This window comes from Eublepharis macularius, chromosome 1, assembly GCF_028583425.1.
Source record: "Eublepharis macularius isolate TG4126 chromosome 1, MPM_Emac_v1.0, whole genome shotgun sequence".
Taxonomy (NCBI): domain Eukaryota; kingdom Metazoa; phylum Chordata; class Lepidosauria; order Squamata; family Eublepharidae; genus Eublepharis; species Eublepharis macularius.
This window is the reverse complement of record NC_072790.1, coordinates 68,779,528-68,802,976: the sequence shown is the minus strand read 5'-3', so window position 1 is coordinate 68,802,976 and position 23,449 is coordinate 68,779,528.

Genomic DNA, 23,449 nt, shown 5'->3' with positions numbered 1-23,449 from the left:
CCAAGGAAGACCAGGGTTGCAGAAGCAAGCAATGGCAAACCACCTCTGTTAGTCTCTTGCCCTGAAAACACCAGTAGGGGGTGCTATAAGTTATCTATGACTTGATGACTCTTTCTACCACCACTGTACTGTTTGATATTATTGGGTACCATGTTAGAAGAGACTCCCTTGATATTGAGCAGCATCAGCCAAACTCTTCATTTCTGTATGATAGGGGTCTCCAACAGGCAGCTTGTGAGCTACTAGTACCTTGCCAACTGTTGCAGAGTAACTTACACATCCCCTAGAAGACCCAGGAAATAGATAAAAAAAGATCTGCTTTTAGCTTTTTAAAAAATGTTTCTACTAAATAGGATGTTTCTCTGTGCTGCCTAGCCAGGAGCTTTATTTCTGGTGTTCTTCCTGGTCCATGTTCTGATTTTAGAACAGAATTAAACTGGTACCGTACCTGTGAGGGGAGGGGAGATAGTGCACGATATTTTCATTATTCAGAAGCAGCTCTCATTAAGTAAAAAGCTGGCAGCCTCTGCACTGTGTCATGTAGGTGAAGCTTACCACCTCTTGGCACACTTTTTTATGCATGCTAGAATTTTCAAAAAACTGACAGCTATGCTGGCTGAGTTTAGAGCAAGAGTGGAATTGCTCCAAGTGCCGGTAGCCCATCGGGTTGTCTGTTAACGGCAACGTGCACTGAAAATGAAGTCGATGTTTTATCTAAGCAGATTACCCAATAAAACCAAGTTTAACTGATAATCTTGTGTCTCATATCTTCAGTTTGGGATAAGGGAGGGCATTTATTTTATTACTATATGCATGAAATTATAATCACATATATGAACAAATCTTTCTGCTAGCGTGATGTTTGATACATCTACGGCTGCCCAAAATCAAGGCTGCAGTTGCTGCTTAGCCCAAGTCTGGCATTCAAGTTCAATTTGTACTGCCCAACACAGTGAATATGCTCTGTGAATAGGGCATTTCTTGTGCATTAGGAAAGAGTGGGAAGGAATTAGCTACAGGAAACTGATCACAGAAGCTGTAATTGCATAGATAAGGTCTTGTAAGCTTACGATTCTGTGATTGTAAATTTATTGAAGCTGGGAACTGTGTTTACCTCTGTATTAGCAAAGAGGGACTAAAGCAAGCAGCAAGTATAAAAGTTGTCTTTGAACTATGGCCCAAATGACTGACTGGATGAACGAAAGAAAATTGGGACAGTTTTCTTAAAGCCAGAAAATATGAAGGTAGAAACACCCATGAACCTATTTGATTCTACATATCAAATACTTCCTGCCATATTAGCTGAGTTACTGAATCTAGTTTGCCATGTGCTGTTAGCAGGCCCATATGCACTGTTCTGGATATGTGTACAGCACACAGAATCCAACTAATACAATATAACCATTTGGATTTCAAGAACTCAAAGACGGAAACAAGAAGTTTGAGTGACTTGAGGCCTGACAAGCTGTGACACTGAGAGTTCTGTGTCTGGAGTTCCCATGTGATTTTTCTTTGCAAATAGCATTGACATATGGTCCGCTTTGGCTTTTTATTTTTTAAAGGAAATTTAAAGAAACCCTTTCCAGAAAACCTGTTTTTGCTCATGGCAAAGGTGGGTAGGTCCTAAACTTGTTTCCCTTCATCACTCTTGGACCTGATACAGGCCACAGAGCTGTCATAACACAGGCTGTTTCAGATTAAGGCAAACACACAACTGGAAAGGGCTATGCACCCCTTCCATACCACTGCCTGAGGATTCCGGGCTGCATGCGGATGCTATTTAAAAGAAAAATGGGAGCTCCGACATGGAATTGCTGCATCCTTGGGGGTTGTTTTTGCTCAGTCACAGCACAGCTACTGAATGCTTTTCTCAGCCATCCTTGGCACTTGCCATTCACCTCCCCCTACCCCAGGCCACTGGAAGGCTTTTTAGTGGCTTAAAAAAAACCAGTATTTGTTACATCATTCTAGAGTTACAGAAATGTAGCAAGTGCAGGTTTTTTTAAAGCCAGCTAAAAGCCCTCAGGTGGTATGTGGGGGGAGGGGAAATGACAGGTATGAGGAATGGCAGCAATAAAAGTTTGGGGCAGGAGGCTTCAAGAGCGCACACCTTCCTATCTGGGTGAGAGAGAGAAGAATGATGTCAGTCACTTTGAGTCTTAACTAGGGAGTAAGGCACAGGGTAAATCAAGTGAATAAATAAATACACTTTGACTTCAATCTTTCAAGAAAAGATGGTAGCTAAGCAGGTTAGGAAAGAATGGTTTAAAGCAGGGAGAAACTCAGGGCAAAATGAGGATGACATTGTGTGGATGCTCAAATACCCCAATCCTCTTTGATCATGAAACAAAAGCAAAATCTCTGTGTGGAAGCACACTGAGGCAGAACATCAGGCTTCTGGAACTATTCTCACTGAGATTTTTGTTTGTGTTCCTGTGGGGGGTAATCATAACAAATACATTTATTTATACCAATGGTCATCAACCCCTGGGTGGTCATGGAGCCCCACCTTCTGGGCTGTGAGCACCTCTACAGCTGCCTTTTTGGTGAGTTTTGGAAAGACTGCTGCTAAAGAGCAAGGACCCGCCCCTCCTGTGTCTTTTTGCACTCACATTGAGAAGAGCAGCAGAAGAGCAAGATGAGGTCACCCAGTTACATGGAGAGGAGTCCTCCATGCAGCTCTTTGCTTCTTTCTCACTATAGTAACCTCCTTTTGCTCAGCTTATATTCCCTGTCTCTGGACCTCTTGGGCCTAGCTTTTATCCTGGTGAGGTCATCATAACCTTGGATCCCTGTCTTACTATCACATGACTCTGATAGCATGTGCTTGCAGCTCAATAAGTCCTAGGTATGGGGAAGTTCAATACCATGTTTTCATTTAGTACCACCAATGTACAATACATTTGAGAGTTAAAATAAGACAAATCCCTCTTTGATATTTGACTGTGCTAATCTCATTCTATGTAATCCACCTTGAGTCTCAGTGAGAAAGGCAAACTATAAATGACATACATACATATGTACATTAATTAATTAATTCATTGAATTTGAGTCAATGGAGGTAACATGTAGAGGAGAGGGAGATGTAGGAAATGATATAATGCGGCTCTCCCAGCGCGGCAGAATGCCGCTCAAGCTGGGAGCTGTCCTTTGGAGCCCCGCCCGGTGGAAAGGAGACAGTCTCCCTTCCCGGGCATCTGGGGCTTTGCTGGGGGGGCGGAGCCTTGAGCCGTTTACTGGCTGCTCCGCCCTTACCCAGCTTCAGTCTCTTCGATCGCTTGGCCCACCCACCTCACCCTGTTTTAGTGCAGGACTAGCTGGCTGCTGGGTCCAGAGCCAGGTAGGAATTTTTCCCTCTTTTCCCTTTATTCCAAGCCTGTGTCTGTCTCTTCCTTCTGGCTGGGGTTACAAATGCAAAGTATAGACACTCAGTTCAGTTACATGCACTTAAGCCTCATTTGAGCAGGGAAGGGGAACTAAGGGATTTCGCTAAAGGCTTTATTAAAAGGGCATGTTTTAAGGAAGGTTTTGAAGAAAGTGAGAAAGGTGGATCATAGAGGTGTTCGGGGAGGCAATTCCAGGCAAAAGAGGCAGCAAAGAAGAAAAAACTGTGTTAGAGTTCAATAGGATATTTCAGCACTTGTTTAAATGTCCAGAATTGAAGCAGTTCTTTGAAGCAGAGATTGAGCCCTGTGCAGTTTTGAAGGTCTTTGATATTATATGACTCAGTCCCAACCAAATCATGGTGATTGTCTAAATATTTAAGTAATTTTAAGAATGTGACTATAGATGATCATTTAAATAGAGTAGACAAATTACATGTCTGCTTTGCTCTTCCCTTTACGTATCTTAAATTAATGGGAGTTCTGCCTGGGTAAGAACCAACACAACGGCTCCTCTGTGTTTCCAGTGCTCGTTAGGGTTGCCCGTTGGCTCTGTAAAACAGATTGGGTCTAAGCAGAAAGTGATGTGTTTGATGGCTCATTGGATCGAGTTGCTTCTGAAGTAGTGATATTGTTAGGCGATATTGAGGGAATGTCAAATACTCCAATTCAGAGAAAAACGGATATGAAAAGGCAAGCTTTCCCCTTACTGCTCAGTATGATTGATTCTGGTGGTAGGAAGATGTGAAAAGTTAATAGTTTCATCTCTTCATTGACAAGGCTCTCATTGTTGAAGTACAGTCAAATTATGTTTCATGCTTCAGTTTTAGCCCCCTAAAATGAGTAGGGGAAATGTAAAAATAATATTAATATTCACTTTTTAAAAAGTCAACCACTCTATATTCTTAATGTTATTGGCAAGTGAAAATTGTCAGTATGTTGTGATCACTGTCATTTTTATCCTGTTGGATTTAGGTAAAGAGCCTGTGCTGTGTTTCAGAAGAGAATAATGGAGCATTCTGCAGCCAACATTCCAGCCTTGCTGTCTCTGTTAGCTCTGTTATCTGAATCCATGATCTGTCACAGCTTCTGAGGTGTGGGCTAATAGTTAATATCATGTTCTACTCATTTATTTCTGTTACTTTCTACAAAGATCTTTGCAGAAGTTCCAGAAGAATTTCACTACTGTGGAGAACAACGCAAGCAACAAATAAAAATGTATTTTGTTATAAGAGTATAACATAAAGAGTACTAACTTTCTTCACAATGCAGAAGAGTTAGCCATCTTAGTCTGTAGTAGCAAAATCAAAAAGAGTCCAGTAGCACCTTTAAGACTAACCAACTTTATTGTAGCATAAGCTTTCAAGAATCACAGTTCTCTTCGTCAGATGCATGGCGGGCAAGAAGAAACTGGTCAGATATATAGGTGGAGAGGGGAGGGAGGAGTAGATGCAAACAGTAGCTTCTGATATGGAGATCAGTTTGCTTATGTTAAGGAAGTCAGTTACTTCTGATAATGAGATAACCATTCATAGTCTCTATTCAATCCCAGCCTGACTGAGTCAAATTTACATATGAATTCCAATTCAGCAGCTTCCCATTGGATTTTGTTTTTGAAAGGTTTCTGTTGAACTACAGTGACCTTTAAGTCCTTGATGGAATGTCCTGGTAGATCGAAGTGTTCTCCCACTGGTTTCTGGATGTTGCCATTTTTAATGTCAGATTTGTGTCCATGGGGGTTGCAACATGCGTTTTCCAAATCAGCTCTCATAAACAGCTAGCCTGAGGCTCATATCATCCAAAGGACTCCTATGGTAGCTTCTGGCAACTCTTCTGACAGTTTTCTCATATTCCACTTACCTATATAACAACATGGAAACATTACCTTGTTATAACATGGTATTTTCCAAATGAAATTCAGATAATCCACATGCCTTCCTAGGCCTTTTGGATACATGTGGCCATTTTGTGTATGTGGGGAAAATTCTACATAATATTTCAGAATGCATGATATTACTTTCCTTACTGATATGCCTTCACTGCAATTGGCAGATATTTCCGCTATCTCTACTCAGGAGGAGTGTTTTTCATTGTTGTTCCCTCCCTCTGGAATATTGAAATAGTTTGCAAGGCCACTCTCCCCCAGCTTTTCTGAAAGCTTGCAAGACTGTCCTATTTCAGAGGGTTCTTTGCCAAGGACTTGCATTTTAACAGTATACTGAGAGTTGTACTTTTGCAAACTTTTTTGCTGATCTAATTGTTTTAAAGGTGGTTGTAGCTTGCTGTACAAACTTGGTGTTTTTCTGTGTTATTATAAGCTGCCTTGGATATTTGAAAGGGTGAGGTATAATTTTAATAAATAAATATGCTGTATTACATAAACGTAGGTTAGTGTGCTGGGCAGTTATCTGTTTATGATGCAGTGCTGGCCAACCATGTCAGACTGGTAAAGGAAGTACGGAGCTACTGTTGGCTTCATGGGCTGTCCCCATACATTCTCCAGCACCACTGCAGTTGTCTTTGTCATTTACTACTAATATACCATAATTTTAATGATTTTGCATATTCAGATTGCAGTGGTAGTATTGCCCAACAGAAAATGTGATGAATACATAACCAGAACAGCGCTCAGTGAAGGTTATAACTATGAAGGGGTGGGGGAAAGCATGATGCAATCCTAAAAAGAATTATAACTTTCTAAGTCCTTTGAAGTCAAAGGGGTTAGATGCATGTAATTCTTCTTAGGATTACATGGAGAGAGTAATAGTAAAGCAAGAATCTGCAGCAGTCTCCACAGAAACCATATATTCAATCCAAATACCTCTTCCCCATCTACATTTGCTCTAGTACGTACTTCAGAAAAATCGCATTAAAATGTTTAACTGTTAGAAACTGCTGGGGAAAATATACAAGTCAATGGCTTTTTTAAAGCTCCTTTGTGAGTTGTCTTGAAACTTTCAATTGGAATTAATTATGTTCTCTTGCAAAGAAAAGAACAGCTTCTACTTTAGTAAGTGCTTAATGAGGTGTATATTTTATCTTTTTCTTGACTGCTATACACAAACATTTGAACTCTTGTAGTCATTTTGAAAGTGTTAGATCTGTCATTATACATTATGATGCACATGAACTAAACTTGATAGAGATGTTTTATAACTAACTCTGTGGGACGCTTTAGCCAACAATATGCGGCAATAATCAGTATTTTGCATTTCATTAGATTGCACAGAGACACATTTGATGATTTTATTTACAATGGAGTGGTAGGGCTGGTTTATCTCTTGATTTCTCACCATTTGTGTCCAGTTTAAATGTAACACCACTGGGTAAGAACAAGCAAGGATGAGCATATGCCCTCACTTCTGTCCCCAAGTAGTGTTTTATCCTTCTCCAATACTGGAGATTTGTCCCAAAGATCTTCTGTTGAAGTTCAGAATTTTAATGAAACCTTAGGACCAGAGAGACAATGGTCTGCAGCTTTCTCCTTCCCCACTATCTTGGTTATTGCGGCCAGCTCCTCTCCACCAGACACATTTTAGACTATCTTGAAAGGTTGCATCCACACATTAGTAGTTATTACACACTATTGTTGTGCATGGAAGTCATTTGCAATTGGAGTGATTTGTCCACATAGGACAAATGGTGGATGACAAATGATTGCTTTAGCACTCCAACTGTGCAATATCCAACCATCTATGGAGGCACTTCAGAACAAAATATTTCCAAGGAAAGAGGCTCTCAGACCAGAATTATCTTATTTAGACTGAATTTCCTAAATCACTGCTGAATGAAATAGCTATTTCTGATAATCTATGCCTGCTCAGAGATGAACTGGGAAGATCTCTTCTCTATGTATCCATATTGGATCTTACACACACATATAATTAACACTGCAATCTTAAGCAGAGTTACACTTCTAAGTCCAATTACTCAATTTGCTTAGAAAGGTCTAATTCTATTCAGGAGTGCACTATAAAGGGAACATAGAGTGTTCCAGTATTCTTGTGGAGCTCCATTCACTCCATTGAACAATTTGGTGTGCATCCCCTTTTGTACACATGGAAAGGCCTCCCTCACTGAAATGTGTAAACAAAAGTATATTGTGTAGATAATTTTTCAATTTCAGTTTAGCGGAACTTCAATCTGCCAAGATTATGTTGCCACATAAACATTTAATGTTACTGTCACTAACATATATTGTGGAGAGCAGGTTAGAGCAGAGGGAATAAACAGGTTAAAATCAATTATCTTTTCTTTCCACTGTACAACCTGTATGCTTCTTGATATTTTTCTGTTCTCACTTTCAGTTGAATGTCCATCCCCTCCTACTGTTTCTAGTTTTCCATGCTGCAATTGATGTCTGTTCAGTAGATCATGACAGGTGGCTGGTTTCAAGTATTAAGTTTTTCAAGTAGAAAAGCCATCTTGCCATCAATAAGTATTTGAATCAGCTCCCAAAGCAGCAGGGATATCTAAAGGGGGCTATTGAATGGGAAGTTGTGTCTCTTTTATCCAGCAATGAAACCCTTCCATATCTTCCATACTCTTAGAGCGCTTCCCCATATCTCAGATCTTTATTCTTTACACTATCTTTCACAGAAGTAGTATTGTAAATATTAACTAATATAAGATTCATTAATATAAAAAGCACAAAAAGAATACTAATACGTTCCTACCAAAAAAAAAGGAAGAAGAAAGATGTAAGAGTTCTGCAAATCTGACAGTTGGCACAATTGTGAAATATTGAATATTTAAAAGATAGCAAACGCAAGCATAATGCTTTGATCCTATCATTTTTAAGGGGGTGGTAGATGTTTTGTAAACAGTAACACTGACCACAATGAAGCTGACACTGAATATGTTACTGATACTGAACTTCATCATGAACATTTAGTTTTGATTTGAAAATAATAACTTCTGATACAAAAATGCAGTAAACTTTTTTGACAACCATACTAGAAATTTGATGGATTTATTACCACTAAAATTGGCAACTATTTTTTCACTTGAACCTAAGCCCATAAACTGGTTCAGACAGGAGATTTCCAATGAACTGCACCAAAATTCCCTGAACTGAACTAACTACAAAAATAGTAATCACTTCAAAACAGACAGCTCATTAATCATTAACCTGAGGATAGTAAGAAAGATGTTCTTTCTTTACAATCTAAAGTAAATTCTTCAGGAAATAATTGGTGGGGCAAAAACTGGAAAGTCAATCTGCCAGCCCGTCCCGCCCTCCCTCTGGGCATATTGTGGCCAGAAGGGGCAAGGATTGGTACAAGCAGGTGATAGGTATCTGATGCTTGATTCTTTCAAAAATCATGTCCATATCTTCATAAAGTGACTTTACTTATGCTGGACAAGTTGAAATGTATCCTATACAACTGGAAAAATTGGCATCCTGGGACCATCAAGCCTTATCAAGCGTCAATTTATTCAACAGAACGTGTACTATGTATAAGTTAGTTAGAATATAAAATTATACTTTTTTTATGAACAGCAAATGCACAAATGCCTTTATTTTCTAGAAGTAAAACTGAAAACACAACCAGCAGTAGAAAGAGAGAGAGAGAGAGAGAACTACAAACTGCTGCATGTCAAGTCACAACTGACTTATGGCTACCCCAGCAAGAGGCTTTCAAGGCAACCAAGAAGCAGAGGTGGTTTGCCATTGGCTTCCTCTACAGAGGCTTCCTTAGTAGTTGTCTATACAAGTGCTGAGATCTGACAAGATTGGGCTATACCATGCTGCCTTCCTTCCCACTGCATTCTGTTACCTTAGCACATATTTCTTAGGTTTTGCAATCTTAAAGGTAGTTTAAAAAAAGATGAAAGTAGAAAACATAGAATTTGTTATAAAGAGAAGAAAGTGCTATATTTGAATAGATACTATCATAATTAACTGGGCCACTTCATAGTTTGTGAACTGGTGGTTCGTGGGAGCTCATTTCTCATGAACCATGATGAATTTTAGCCCAGTTCATTTGGTTTGTATTTCAGTTCGTCACTGCAGACAGCCTGGCACCGATCAATCAGTTTCCTAAGCAATGGGGGGATGGGCTCTCTGCACACCTTCTGCTGACCCAGAAGTGATATTTTCATGAACCGAACAAACCAGTTCATGAACTGAGGTGAGTTCATGAAAGTTCATGGTTCATGAAACATGACGAACCACTAACAGCATGGGTCAGAATTTTCCCAGTTCATTCCCCCTCTCTAATCATAATACAACTAGCAGCATATTTGGATATCGACACAAACTTTATAACATTGACCTACTTCAACAGCATGTTATCATACACATTATTATTAAGGCACAAAAATATCACTATAGCGCAATTGCATTGTACTAATAGGTGTAGCAGGTTCTCTGAATTCCTCACTTTTGTTTTTTTTTTAAAGTAAGTCACTTCTGTTGTAGAGATATAAGGAAAAAGGCATATCTCCACAACAGAAGGGGCTAGAGATTTAGCTTTTTAAAAAATGAAAAATGGGAATTCAGAGAACCTGCTACATCTATCATTACAAGTTACAATGCAATAGCGCTATAATGCTAATATGTTCAAAAATCCATGCACTGGAACTGGGTGGAAAAATTAAAAAGCTGGCTCTGTCAAAAGCACTACAGACAATTCAAACAGTACTCTGCTGTGAATGGGAAGCATATTGAAAACTTGAGAACAGGAAAAACAATTTAAAAAAAAAGCAAAGGCTCAACTCCACATTGCAAATAGGACACAAGTAAGCTTTGTCTGAAAAGGAAAAAAACAAAAATCCAGCTAATCCAGTTGTGTCTGAAATGGCATGAAAAATCTACTAGCAACAGCAGCCCAAATGGTTTACAGAGGCTGTGTGTAAAGGGCCTTAAGTCATGGCATCTCCAGTTGCTGGCCCAACTCTGCATAATCTCTTTTGACTAAATAGAAGCGTTCATTTTTCTCTCCTTTTCACTTACATCCTATATAAGATGGTTGGAAAGAGCACCAGAAGAGAAATTCTCTCTTTTTTTTTTTTTATAAATTTTTTTATTTTTCATAACTACAAAACACTACACCAGACTATCACAAGGAAAGGGAAGAGGGAAGGGACAAAGGGAAGTAGAAAAAGAAAAAGGGGGGGGAATGAACTACAAACACTAAACACTACACTTCAATGTTTCCCTTCATACTGTCATAATACAAAAATAGCTCCATAGAATAATGATGGAGTGGTTAATCATACAGAGAATAAACATTTCAAATTCTGATTAAACTTTCCTCCCCCTTCTGGGTCCCGGACGCAATTCTCTCTGTGCAACTGCTGTTGCAATGCTCTCCTCCTCCCCCCCCCTCCGGCTCCTCCTTTTCTTCGTTCTTGGTGCAGCAGAGTTCTGGGTTTTTATTCTCAAAATCCTTTAGTTGATCTTCTGATAATATCTTATAGGCCTGATCTTTATATCTGAACCATATTCCTTCCGGGAATAACCATTTGTACTTTATTCCATGGTCCCTCAGAAGAGCTGCAAACTTTTTATATTTAAAACGCCGTTTCCGGACTAGAAATGGAACGTCCTTCAAAATCTTGACTTTCAAACCCATAAAGTCCAAATCCGCATTGTATGAGTTATATAGGATGGTGTCCCGAATCTTTTTAGTTGAAAAGTCAATAATGATCTCACGAGGCAACTGTCGCTTTGTTGCATATTTTGAAGAAGCCCGACGGACCTCCAAAATGGCGCTTTTAACCTCTTCTTTAGTCGTCCTCGCGGGTGTCGCCAGTAGTTCCGAGACCAAATCCCACAGATCCTCATTTTCCTCCTCTTTCACGTTTTGGAGACGCAAAATTGTCTGCGTTCGTTCCACTTGTAGCCCGATCAGTTGGTTCTCCACCAACTTCAGCTCCTTTTTTGTAGCCTTCACAAGTGACGCACTTTCCAGAGCAGACTTTTCTGCCCCCCCCGCTGCTGCCTTAATGGTTTTCACCTCGCTTTCAATTAAGCCCACCCTTTGATCAGTTTCGTTCAGCTTGTCAACAAAGGGTTTTATGGCTTCCACCACCGCCCTGCGCACCAATTCTTCGAGCGACTCCCCTTTCTGCAAGGTGGCCGAGATTGACTTACCGAGAGCGGGACTTTGCTTCTTTGCTGCCATTTTGGGGGGGGGGGCGCCAACAAAATTCTGGAACTCCACGAAGGGGAAGAGCGAGTCTTCTTCAGATCAACCTCTCCTTCACAAACGCTTGTAGAACAGAAGGGATTCGCTTGTTTACAGGCTTCCGCCTGTTTCTTTTACTTGCCGTTTCTCGTTGCCCGGCGGCACTCGAGGCGCCGCGCACATCTGCCGGCCTCCATAGGGACAAACGGGCAATTCCCTCCCCGCATTGATTTCGGGGAGTTCTTCCCGCCGCGTCCCGGACCCTGGCTCCCTCCCTGGGAGTCCTGGGGGCTAATCCTTGCAGATCAGCCGCCCGGTCAGGGTGCCCGGTCGTTTCCTCCCGGACCAGCCGAGAGGAGCGTCCGGCATGGCTGAGAAAACGAAACCGAATCAGAAGAGAAATTCTCATTAGCTAAACCACAATGCTGATGCTTACCAAAGCTTGAATCTCTCTCTCTAAAACTAGGTTATATGTTCTCTGGTTTGCTGCCTCTGGACAATTTATGTACATATTTTAAAATTCTAGTTACCAGCTTTAAATGTGTGAAGTAGGACAGTCTAGAAATATGAATGAATGGATTTTGCTTTAGCATACACAAGTATACTCTCTGTTAAGATAGTATAGAATACCCTCCAGATAAGAACTGGATACTTGTATAATTGCTGAAAACCTGCTCCATAGTCACAAGGAGAGACAACCTGACTCAGCTCATCTATGGCTAAAGTGACTTTACTTATGCTGGAAAATAGCTTGTTGGGTGTTGATTTATTATCTAGCAAGTAAGGAAGCAGCTGCAGCAATGGACAGCTGAATTTATTTAGAGTCATGCTTCTCTTTCCCATTTTGTTTCTCCCCTATGATGCCTCTATCCTAGAGGGCTTGAAAGCACTAAAACTCTCATGGAAATTTGTGAGGCTACTAAGGCCCGATGCCTGTTTATAGTATTTTCTCACTTACGTTGCCTGCTTACTCTAAGGCTCTCCGGCAGTGTAAAGGGGTCTTGAAAAACAACGCATAAATTATAAGCTTAATCACTCTGAAGTCACAGAGGTGTAAAAGTGCCTTATTTTTAAATGAGAACTGGACTATAAAATGTTAGCACACGTTTGTTTGCAGCTGCACAGCAGCTGCCTCTTCTGAATAAGAAAGATGGGAGGGAGGGTAGTGAATGTAACACCTGTACCTTTTTAATCATGGCCAAACCCAGAATGAACCGTTGTTTACATTAACTTTTCCAACACTTTGGACCAATTAACCTATTCAATAAACATTAAATCACAAAAATCTTCTTATATTTCAAAGTGCTCAGTGCTATAAATATCAATAATTATTCAAGATACAAATTTATCAGTTCATATACAAAAGTATACTCTTCCGTCACGCTCAAAGATAAATATAAAGAAATTGTACATAGACCGTATCCCACTGGTAGAGTCTCTCAATGTTGAAAAAGGAAGTCTCTTAAATGGATATAGTTTACGTTTGTTCTACTCTTTGATGCTACTAAGCTGAACACTGGAGACTCCTGCGTAGCTAATTGTTGCGACTGTCCTTTACATTTCAACTAAAGGAGGACAGCATAACATCCAAAAGGATTTATTAAGACATGAGGCACAATGGATACATCAGTTGGGGAGTTTACAACCCAAGGGTTTAAATTCTGAATCCAGCTTGACTTGCTTTTTATGAATGTAACACTGTACATGCCTGTGAATACTGTCCCTTTAAATGTAACTTGGGGCTGCTGCACATTTCTATTTAAGTCTTCCGAGAGGGTGGGAATCTTTACCATGACCATCCTGGATGTGCGTTAAATGATTAGCACATGAGAATTATAGCAGATTGACTGTGGTGAGTGTATTAACTTTTAGTAGATTTGTGTAAATGATTGTTGGGGGGTAATTACAAAGAACAAACAGGATTTTAACAGACATAAATCTTTTTATTTATAGAAAGCTTCTTATATGGGTGGATGTGAGGCTGGCCCCTGAGGAAGTTTATGTGGGATGAAACAGGCTGAATGATCTGGCCGGCAACTTGTAGGGCCGGGGGCCCTTCGGGGTCCTTCTTCCATCTTGTGGATTCCACCTATTTAAAAGAACAGAATAAGAAAAGTAATTGTCTGTTTGAGAAACGCTGATGTACTTACCTTCTACTCACGGCTTTGGGTCAAGAAGCTGGGACCCAGGTCACTCGTTTCCTGCTCTTTGCCTAAAAGGGAATTAAAGATACATCAATTCCTTCATATTTGCATACCTACAGAACAGTTAGCTATACGGGAGTTTCCAGTGTTTGGCTTAGTAGCATCAAAGAGAACAAAGAAAACGATATCCATTTAAGAGACTTCCTTTTTCAACACTGAGAGACTCTACCGGTGGGATACGGTCTATGTACAATATATTTATCTTTGAGCGTGACAGAAGTGTATATTTTTGTATATGAATTGATAACTTTGTATCTTGATTAATTATTAATATTTTTTGCACGGAGCACTTTGAAGTATAAGATTTTCGTGATTTAATGTTTATTCAATAGATTAATTGGTCCCAAGCATTTTTTTTGTTTGTGATCCTATTGTCTCTTGGGAACGCCTCTCTGTGTAGTATACATTAACTTCTCAGCACATCCAAACGTCATCGGCAGGCTATGTTAGAATATTGTGACCTGAGACAATGTTGTTTTTGCTGTTCTGCAGTATGTGCATACTTTTTCTATAGCTGTAAAAATGTGACATCCCATTTGTTTTTTCTTTCAAATCCCTCATCAACTTGCTTTCATATGTATTGGGCCAGTACCCCCAGATGAAGACGCAAGGCAGCAGTATGCTAGTTAACTAGTTTATGAATGGCTGATCATCATCAGTAAACATCCTTGAACTTGTGAGAATTGCTGTTAACCCTGCCGTGGCTACTGGTGTTTTGGGCAAAACCACCCTGGATCTGAAATTAGACATTGCATTTATCCTCCACTGCATGTGAAACATCTCCTTCCCCTAAGTGCTTCTCCAGTGACTAAGGACTCAGATGATGATGCTCAATCACAAAAGGTATTCTTTCTCCAGACCAGCAGGCTGCTTGAGCCAATGATGTGCTAACTTGGGAATAGCACCCCCCCCCCCTTGATGGCTCAAGGTGCTTACCAATTAACCCAACCTACAACTCACACTATTCCTGCCCAAAGTAGTTATGGTCTAATCAGTCAAAAGACCAGGTCTAATCAGAGAATACCACCACTCACGAGGATGCAGGGTGGGGGGGAGGCCCCCTTCCAAGCTAGTTTGAAGAAGGCCCTGAAAATTCCCACTTGGACCCTCAAAAGGTGGCCAGCTACTTTCATATTACCTATAGGGAGGGAGGGTGGGCAAACACACAGCAAAAGCCTACTTCAGGGAGCAGGGCAAAGCCCAAAAGCTTTTCCACCACTTTTAAGACTGGCTGCCCCAAGGCAGCAAATCACTCATCAAGAGCCAATAGTGCTCTCATGCCTTATTTAATGTTAGGATTGAATTTAAGCAGGGAACTATATTAGTCTTCATATGATCTGTAACCACAAGTATCTTGGGATTTTCTCGATTCACCCCTCCTCTGCAGCTCTTTCCAATCCCAGGAAAGTTTATTCCTGGCATTGTGGGACTTGTATGTAATAGCCACATCAGTTGGGCAGCAGCAGTGGCTAGAAAAGGGAAACAGCTTAATTTTATTCTCTTGCTTGAGCAGAGCTGTGCACATACAAGAGGCAAGAAGGAAGATTTCATTTCCTTCTCTCTCCCCATACCCAACTGGTGTGGCTATTATGACACACAGGTCTCACAACCCTAGGAATAAACATATCTGAGATCAGAAATGGTTCCAGGGAGGAAGAGAGGGCAGGAAAGATACTGGACAATAAGTGCTTTCCACTTGAAGTTTGTGGGATCCAAGCCAGCATTTCTCTGATGAAGAACTGAGTTTTGAAACACATTGCAAATTCATCTTAAGTGTCACTGAAAGAATTATTAGCACCCAGTACCCTCAATACTGTTTTATTTTCTGAAAGAGAAATTAATAGTATCCTCTCTTTGAGTTTTATTTTTTCTAAGAGAATAGGCTTAGTAAAGTTATGATGATATTATGATTTCTACCAAAGTAACTGTGAAATCATAATGATGGTGTAGTGACATTGTTACACCATCATAGTGTGGAGTTGTAAGTAGCAGAAGAGTCAGAAAACAGTGAGGCTGGGGATCTCTTGCAGGAGGATCAGGAAAGTGATTTGCTTGTTTTGGATCCTGTTTCTGCTGAGGGCTGTGTGCATGTCTGGTGTTCTCAAGTCATAGCTGACTTATGGCAAACCCTGGTAGGGTTTTCATGGCAAGAGACTCTCAGAGGTGGTTTGCCTCTGCACCCCTGCCTCTGCCTCTGCCTGCCTCTGCAACTCTGGTCTTCGTTGAAGGTCTCCCTTCCAATTACTAACCAAGAATTACCCTGCTTAGCCTCTGAGATCTGACGAGATCAAGCTCACCTGGGCTATCCAGGTCAGGACCCTGCTGAAGGCTACACATAAAATTATAACAATCAAATAGTTTTTGTAAATAAATACATACCCATTGAATTTAGAGATTATTCACCCCTCCCCTTCTCTTGTGCCACCCCTGCCACAGTGGAGGATAGGATACAAAATGCAGGAACCAGTCACGGTATCTCAGCATTAATATATAATCCTTACAGAAGAACTCCGTTCACAGATATAAAGAAATGTGACTTATGGCTACATACAAGTTGGGACTTTTGTAAGGAAAGAAGAAGAACAAGAAGAAAAAACAGATGTGAATAATGCTTGTGTTCTCAGAGTCCTACTTCTATTTACCCTCATTAAGAACTGCAGATACAAATGCCCACCAAGAACCTCAATTCTGGTAATTGAGGCTGCAAGGACAAAACATCCCATGTAGGTAAAGAAAAGGAGTGAAAAGGCAGGGGAGACCATTCCTCTAGTCACAGCATCAAGACCCTGCACCTCCACTGTAAATCCATGGTAGTGTTTCCCCTATCTTTCCCTCTACAATTGAATTAAATCTTCATTAAAACTGTATCTCATGCAAACATATAGCCACATCCCACATTCAGAAAGCCTGTGGCTAACTATACAATTAGTACAAGGGGGGGGGGGTTAGCCACAACCTTTCAAAAACAAAAAGCTCCTACCATGAACTAGAAAGAGCTATGGTTAATGCAAAGCACTCTGTTACAACTATCAGGTGCAGTAGGTCAAACAACCATCTCTTCCACATACTTCCTTGCATGATTGAACAAGACAATGCATGGAAGAAGCAAGAACTGAAGATGAACCCTGTAAAGAATAAGAATATATTTTTATAGCAGCAGCTTATTTGTCCTTAGAAAACATCAGTAGGATTACTAGGCAAGTCTGCACATAGTAAGACAAAGCTAAAGTATGAAGTGCTCAGCACCCAGAATGTGGGGGAAGGCCAAGGACACAGGTTGAGACCCCTCCGACCTGCCCTCCCATGATTGGAAGCCTCCAGGGGTGGGACAGTGGGAGAACCACTCTTTGGCACTGCTCCAGCCCCTGGTGCTGGGATTGGTCCAAGTCCTGGGGACAGCTCTAGGATGGTGGAGTTCAAAATGGGGGAGGGATATAAGGGAGTCTCAAGGGACAGGAGAGGTGGTGGAGAAGAGATTGGTGGAAGAAAAGAGAGAATGATGGAATAGAGCAAGCAAGTGCAAGAGAGCAGGATGAGGCCCAAGCGAGGGAGCAGGTAACTGAGCAAGAGGTTGCTAGCCAGCTGAGCCAGCCCCAAGGGTGCCAAAGTAAAGACTAGGATGCTACCTGGTCCCCAGTGAAGCCCCCCCCCCACCAGGGCCCTCAGCATCACTTCACGAAGATCATAGGAACTATTGATGCTAGTATATAAACTCTAGCATAGCATTGGCAATCTTAGCTGGATTATAGAATTGACTTTCCCCTAATTTGGTAGAAATTCCATGAACAATACAAGTAGTTTTGTGTAAAAAAGATCTTTGGCCTTGTGTTTATCAAACAAGGGCCCCTCCCCTCAATACTACATGGCACATCCTGCTTTTGAAACTGACGAGTGTGCCAGATGGCTTGATCATCTCTCTAAAGTTGCTCTCTGGATCTGTGCCATTGTTTCTACCCTCTTCCTGGCTTTCTATAAAGCTACAAGATGTCTTGAATGTTGGTTGTTTGGATTGCTAACCTGATTTATCTGTTATGCATATATGCCTTCCTTTGGGATCACAAATGTATTTCTAATTCTGCAACTTTTGAAAAAAAAGGCTGGTCTTGGCTGGTACAAATGTTCCCTCAAGCGGCTGTTATCCCATGGGACAACAGTGTAGATTCTGAAGCCCTAGATGAGCACACTGCAGGGCTTCCGCGTATGCATCCATGATTTCTGACAGCTGTCTTTTCCTTTAGTCAGTCAGCTGAACAGCTTGTAATGTTCATTCCATGGTTTGTTGTGCCAAACAAGATAGATGGATGAAGCCTCGAGGGCTTCCTTGGTTACTATACTCCATATTCTTGTGAAGTAGGTATGGTACATGAGTGAAGACCCTGACATTTTTTTCAGATTTTAACAAACTGATAATGAATTCTGAAGAAATTATTTGCTCTTACACTATTAAAATAAGGGCACAATTAAGCACAACTCATCCCTAGCTAAGGAGAATACAAATATAGTCCATCTTACCCACAGATGGACAGATGGGCAGAAATGCTTTATTAAGAAGTGACATTTTCTTTTTTTTAAATTGAAACATTTCTTCAGGTTGAGAAAAGGCTACCCTTTTTTACCAAGTTACTAGTTAAATAGTTCTGGAACCAATAGAGCAACACACTATTTCATAGGTCTATCTGTCCGTTTGTGGCAGGCATAACTCATCAGAAAGGAAAGCTAAGAGTCTCAAAACTGGCCACCAGGTTCAGGGTGATTGTGGAAGTTGCAGTGCCAAAAATGAAGGGAATTGGAACATCCAGTCCCATATTAGCTCCACGCCTCCAACCCACCATTTTTGCAGTGAAGGTTAAGGATCTTTATTTGTGGCAGGCATCAACTCACCAGAAAATTAAAGCTAGTGTGGGAATCTCCTCTGGGGTGGCTGGGGCCTGCAGAGGGCGCTGTCGCCAGTGTGCCCCCCCCGGCCGGCTGATGCCGTGGGGGCTTGGGCCAAGGGCTGCTTCCTTATGGCACAGAAGGGGGTTAAGCGGCACCCCCCCCCTTTGAGCCTGCCCGGCCCTCCCCTACTGTCCTAAAGAGGAGGGGGGTCTGCTGCACCCACTTCCCTTTCTCTCTTACTATCCCTCCCCCGTCTACGACCAATGCCCCACCTTTCCCCCTCAGTCCCACCTTGCTCCCACGTCACGCGGCCCCTCCCTGCCTCCCTGAACCTCACTGAACCTCCCGCTGCCCGTGTAGCTCATTCCTCCCTCCCCTCATCACTCTCCCTCTTCCTCTCCCTTGAGCTTGTATTCATTCCTTCCCTATCTTGCCCTTGTCGCTGTCCCTCTTCCTTTACCCTGGGCTTGTATTCACTCCTTCCCAATCTCGCCCTTCTCACTTTTCCTCTTCCTTTACCCTGAGCTCATATTCCTTCCTTCCCTGTCTCGCCCTTATCACTTTCCCTCCTCCTTCCAAAGATCCCGGTTCTCCCCTCCCCTTTCCATCCATCCACGCACGCACACCCGCACCCACCTTGTGCTCTTGGCATTCTGCCCTTTTATTCCCCCTTCCCTGTTCCTCCCCACACCCTTCTCCCACCCCCTCCGCTGACGGGCGGCTCTCTCCTCCCCTGGGTGCGGCGCGCAGCTCGCACTCCCGCCTTGTCCTGCCCGGAGCGCCTCCTTCCAGGCGAAGTGAGGGGCTGGCGGGCCCTGCCCACTGGTGCTGCTCACGCCGCGGCGCTGGGCTTCCGCCGCACCCACCGCACCCACCGTGCACCCCGCGGATGGGCCGAAGCGCCTCTTCTGGGCTCGCCTCCGCTCTCCCCGCTGGCGCCCGCCCCTTCTCTCTGGCGAGGGTGGTGGGTGTCTGCGGCGGCATCTCAGCAGGGGCCTTTGCCCCCTCCCCTTGGCTGGCCATTGCAGGGCTCGGCACCCCGGGTCTGTCGCACGCCGTCCTCTTCCTCCATCGCAGGTGAGTAAGGAGGGGCGGGTCCGGCAGAGTCCCTGACAGCTAGTCATTTGAAAATTGGCTACTGACTTCAGGATGATTGTGGGAGTTACACTGCAAAGGAAGGGAATCAGAACATGCTAGCCCATGTTCACACACCCCTCCCCAATACTACTTGCACTGGAAGCTAAGTTACTTTGTGGTGGGCATTACATCTGAGAATAAAACTAGGTGTTTCAAAATTAGCAGTTGACTTGGGGGGTGATCATGGGGATTGCAGTGTCACAAATAAAGGGGACTGGAACATCCCAGATTATCTCTTGCTGAGTGACCATGGGCCAGTCACATACACAAAGCTTAATCTACTTCATAAGGTTTTGTTGTGAGGATAAAATGGAGGAGAGGAGAATGGTGTAAGTTACTTTGGGTCCATACCACAGAGAAAGGCAGGGTATAGGTGAATTAAATCTGATTTGTCTGTGTGTCTTGATTTGCAAAACCCTTACTTTGCACATGAACAACTTTATGAAGAACAAGAAATTGAAGTGCTTTCCATGGTCATAGATCCAGTTAGCCATGTTAGTCTGTAGTAGCAAAATCAAAAATCAGATGCATCTGGCGGGGAGAGCTGTGGTTCTCGAAGGCTTGTGCTGCAGTGGAATTGGTTGGTCTTGGAGGTGCTTCTGGACTCTTTTTGATTTTGCTACTACAGACTAACATGGCTAAGTCCTCTGAACCTTTACAGAAGCAAACTGATCTCCACATCAGAAGGAGCTGTTTGCATCTGCATATCAGAAGGAGATGTTTGCATCTACCCCGACCCCCCTCCCCCTCTATATCTGACCAGTTTCTCTTTTTTCCCTCCATGCATCTGACGAAGAGAACTGTGATTCTCAAAAGCTTGTGCTACAATAGAATTGGTTAGCCTTAAAGGTGCTACTGGACTCTTTTTGATTTTGAAGAATTTGAAGAAAACTTATTTTTAGTTCTTCATTGTAGAATAATCAGTGTAGTATATAAGGAAGGCTTACTGCCTGTCAGACCCCCAGAGAACTCTTACCCTGGAGAGCAAAGGCAGGAACTGTTATGACACAAGCCAGAACACCTTGACCCCAGGGGAGAAGAGGTGGAGCTTGACTGGCACACTCTAGATCACCCCAGTCCCAAGGAAGAAATTGAAGATCAGAGGCATAGTCGAAAAGGAGGCAGCAGTACAGCCGCAGGGGAGAGAGAAGAAGAGCAAGGCAGGTCTGCAAGGATAGCTAAATAATAGATGGATTGGTTGGCAGTCAGCAGAAACTCCCTGCCGAGGAAAGGCCTACTTGCTGTAGAAGTCTCCTTGGGAGAAAAGGTTTCCTCAAAAGTCAGTCAATGGAGGCAGGAACTGTGAGTGGCCAGGAGAAGTAGGATAAAAGATCCAAGCAGAAGGCCATGAAGGAGGCTGTGGCTGACTGGCACAGGCAGTTAGATTGGGAGTCCTATCTCTGAGGAACTAGAACCTCAACGGGAGCTGAGAGGCCTCATCCCTGCCCACAAATATGGCATGCAGCATCTCATGGGATACTGCTGGGAACTATGTTCTGTATTAATTATGATGTTATAACAACAACAACAACAACAACATTGGTTTATATGTTGTTTTTATTATGTTTTTAAAATGTATTTATAATTGCTGTAACCTGCTCTGAGCCCACTTGTGAGGAGGGTGGGCTAGAAACCTAATAAATAAATAAATAAATAAATAAATAAATAAATAAATAAATAAATAAATAAATAAATAAATAAATAAATAAATATACAGATAGTCCAGCCACCTCAAGGATTAACTCTGGAGAAAGGGAGCAGCAGCCTGTTCTTGGGAAGGGCTCATGCTTGAAGCTGGCCTAGAACCTGGGTTGAAACAGATGGAGGATATAATGGGAAAATAGGCTTCCTAATTGGAGCAGGCCTGAATGGCATGAATTGGCTATTATATGAGAGAGGGCAGTGAAAATGACATCACTGGAATCCTTGGTTGTTGGATATCTGTGCTGAAGATGTGGGAGAGAATTGGATACCCTGATGAGGGAGTGGTCCCAGGTCGTGGGGTGTTTACTTTACTTTTACTTTATTTGGTATTTAGCCTGCCCTCCCCACAAGCGGGCTCAGGACGGGGTACAACATTAATAAAATACAAAATTATATAAATACAATTAGAATCATATAAAATCATAACTCAGATGGCCTATTGCACATTCCTGCCCTCAAATACAAAGAGGGAGACACTTGGATGGCTGGGATGTCATTGGATAGGAGAAGGCGATGGGAGGCTCAATGATACTGGCCTCAACCATATGCCTGGCAGAACATCTCCATCTTTCAGGCCTGCCGAAATGATACCAGATCTTGGCGAGCCCAAGCGTCTTCAGACAGAGAGTTCCACAAGCTCTGGTCCTGGTTGAGGCCAAACGAGCCTCCCTGGGGCCAGGGATCACCAGCAAGTTCTTATCTGCTGAACGAAGTGCTCTCCAGGGTACATACGGGGAGAGACGGTCCCTCAGGTATGCTGGTCCCAGTCCATTTAGGGCTTTAAAGGTCAACATCAACACCTTGAAACAGACCCGGAACTCTATGGGAAGACAGTGAAGCTGCTGCAAAACTGGTGTAATATGTGACCTGAATGGAACATCCATCAGGACCCGAGCAGCAGCATTCTGGACCCGCTGTAGTTTCCAGGTCAGACCCAAGGGTAGCCCTGTGTAGAGGGAGTTACAGTAATCTAGCCTAGAGGTGACCATTGCATGGATCACTGTGGTTAGGTCCTGGACTGAAAGATAGAGGGCAAGTTGCCTAGCCTGCCATAGTTGGAAAAAGTCTGGGCCGCAGACGTGACCTGAGCCTCCATAGATAAGGAGGAATCCAGAATCACACCAAGACTCCTGACTGACAAGACAAGCACCAATGGGGGCCCCTCAAAGGCCAGAAGACAAATCTCCATATCCTGCAGCCTACGGCCCAAATACAGGACCTCCGTCTTCACAGGGTTCAGCTTCAGTCTGCTCTGCTTCACCCAACCAGATACCGCCTCCACGGCTCTCAACAGGACGTCCAGGGCCGATTCAGGTTGGCCATCCATCAATAGATATAACTGGATGTCATCCGCATACTGGTGACAACCCAATCTGAAACTCTGCACCAACTAGGAGAGGGGGCACATATAAAGGTTGAACAACAGGGGAGAGAGTATCGCCCCCTGCAGGATGCCACACACCAATGGCTGGCGTGCAGACACTCTCCCCTAGCGCTACCCTCTGTGTCTGACCGTGGAGAAAGGAGACAAGCCACTGCAAGACCGTCCCTCAAATCCCCACATCGTCAAGGCGGTGGGCCAACAACTCATGGTCAACCATGTCAAATGCTACTGAGAGATCTAGAAATATCAGCAGCGCTGATCCGCCTCGATCCAGGTGTCTGTGGAGATCATCCATGAGGGCAACCAACACTGTCTCTGTCCCATAGCCTGGATGGAAGCCGGACTGGTATGGGTCCAGGACAGAAGTCTCTTCCGGAAAAACCTGCAGCTGCTTGACCGCCACCCACTCAATCACCTTTCTCAGGAACGGAAGATTCGATACTGGGCAGTAATTGGACAGGATGGCAGGGTCCAAAGATGGCTTTTTAAAAAGAGGCCTCACCACGGCTTCCTTCAATGCCCTAGGAAAAACCTCAGAGCTTAATGATGTATTAATAATATCCTCCAATTGGGCCCCCAACCTATTGATGCTGGCGTTCACCAGCCACGACCGGCAGGGGTCCG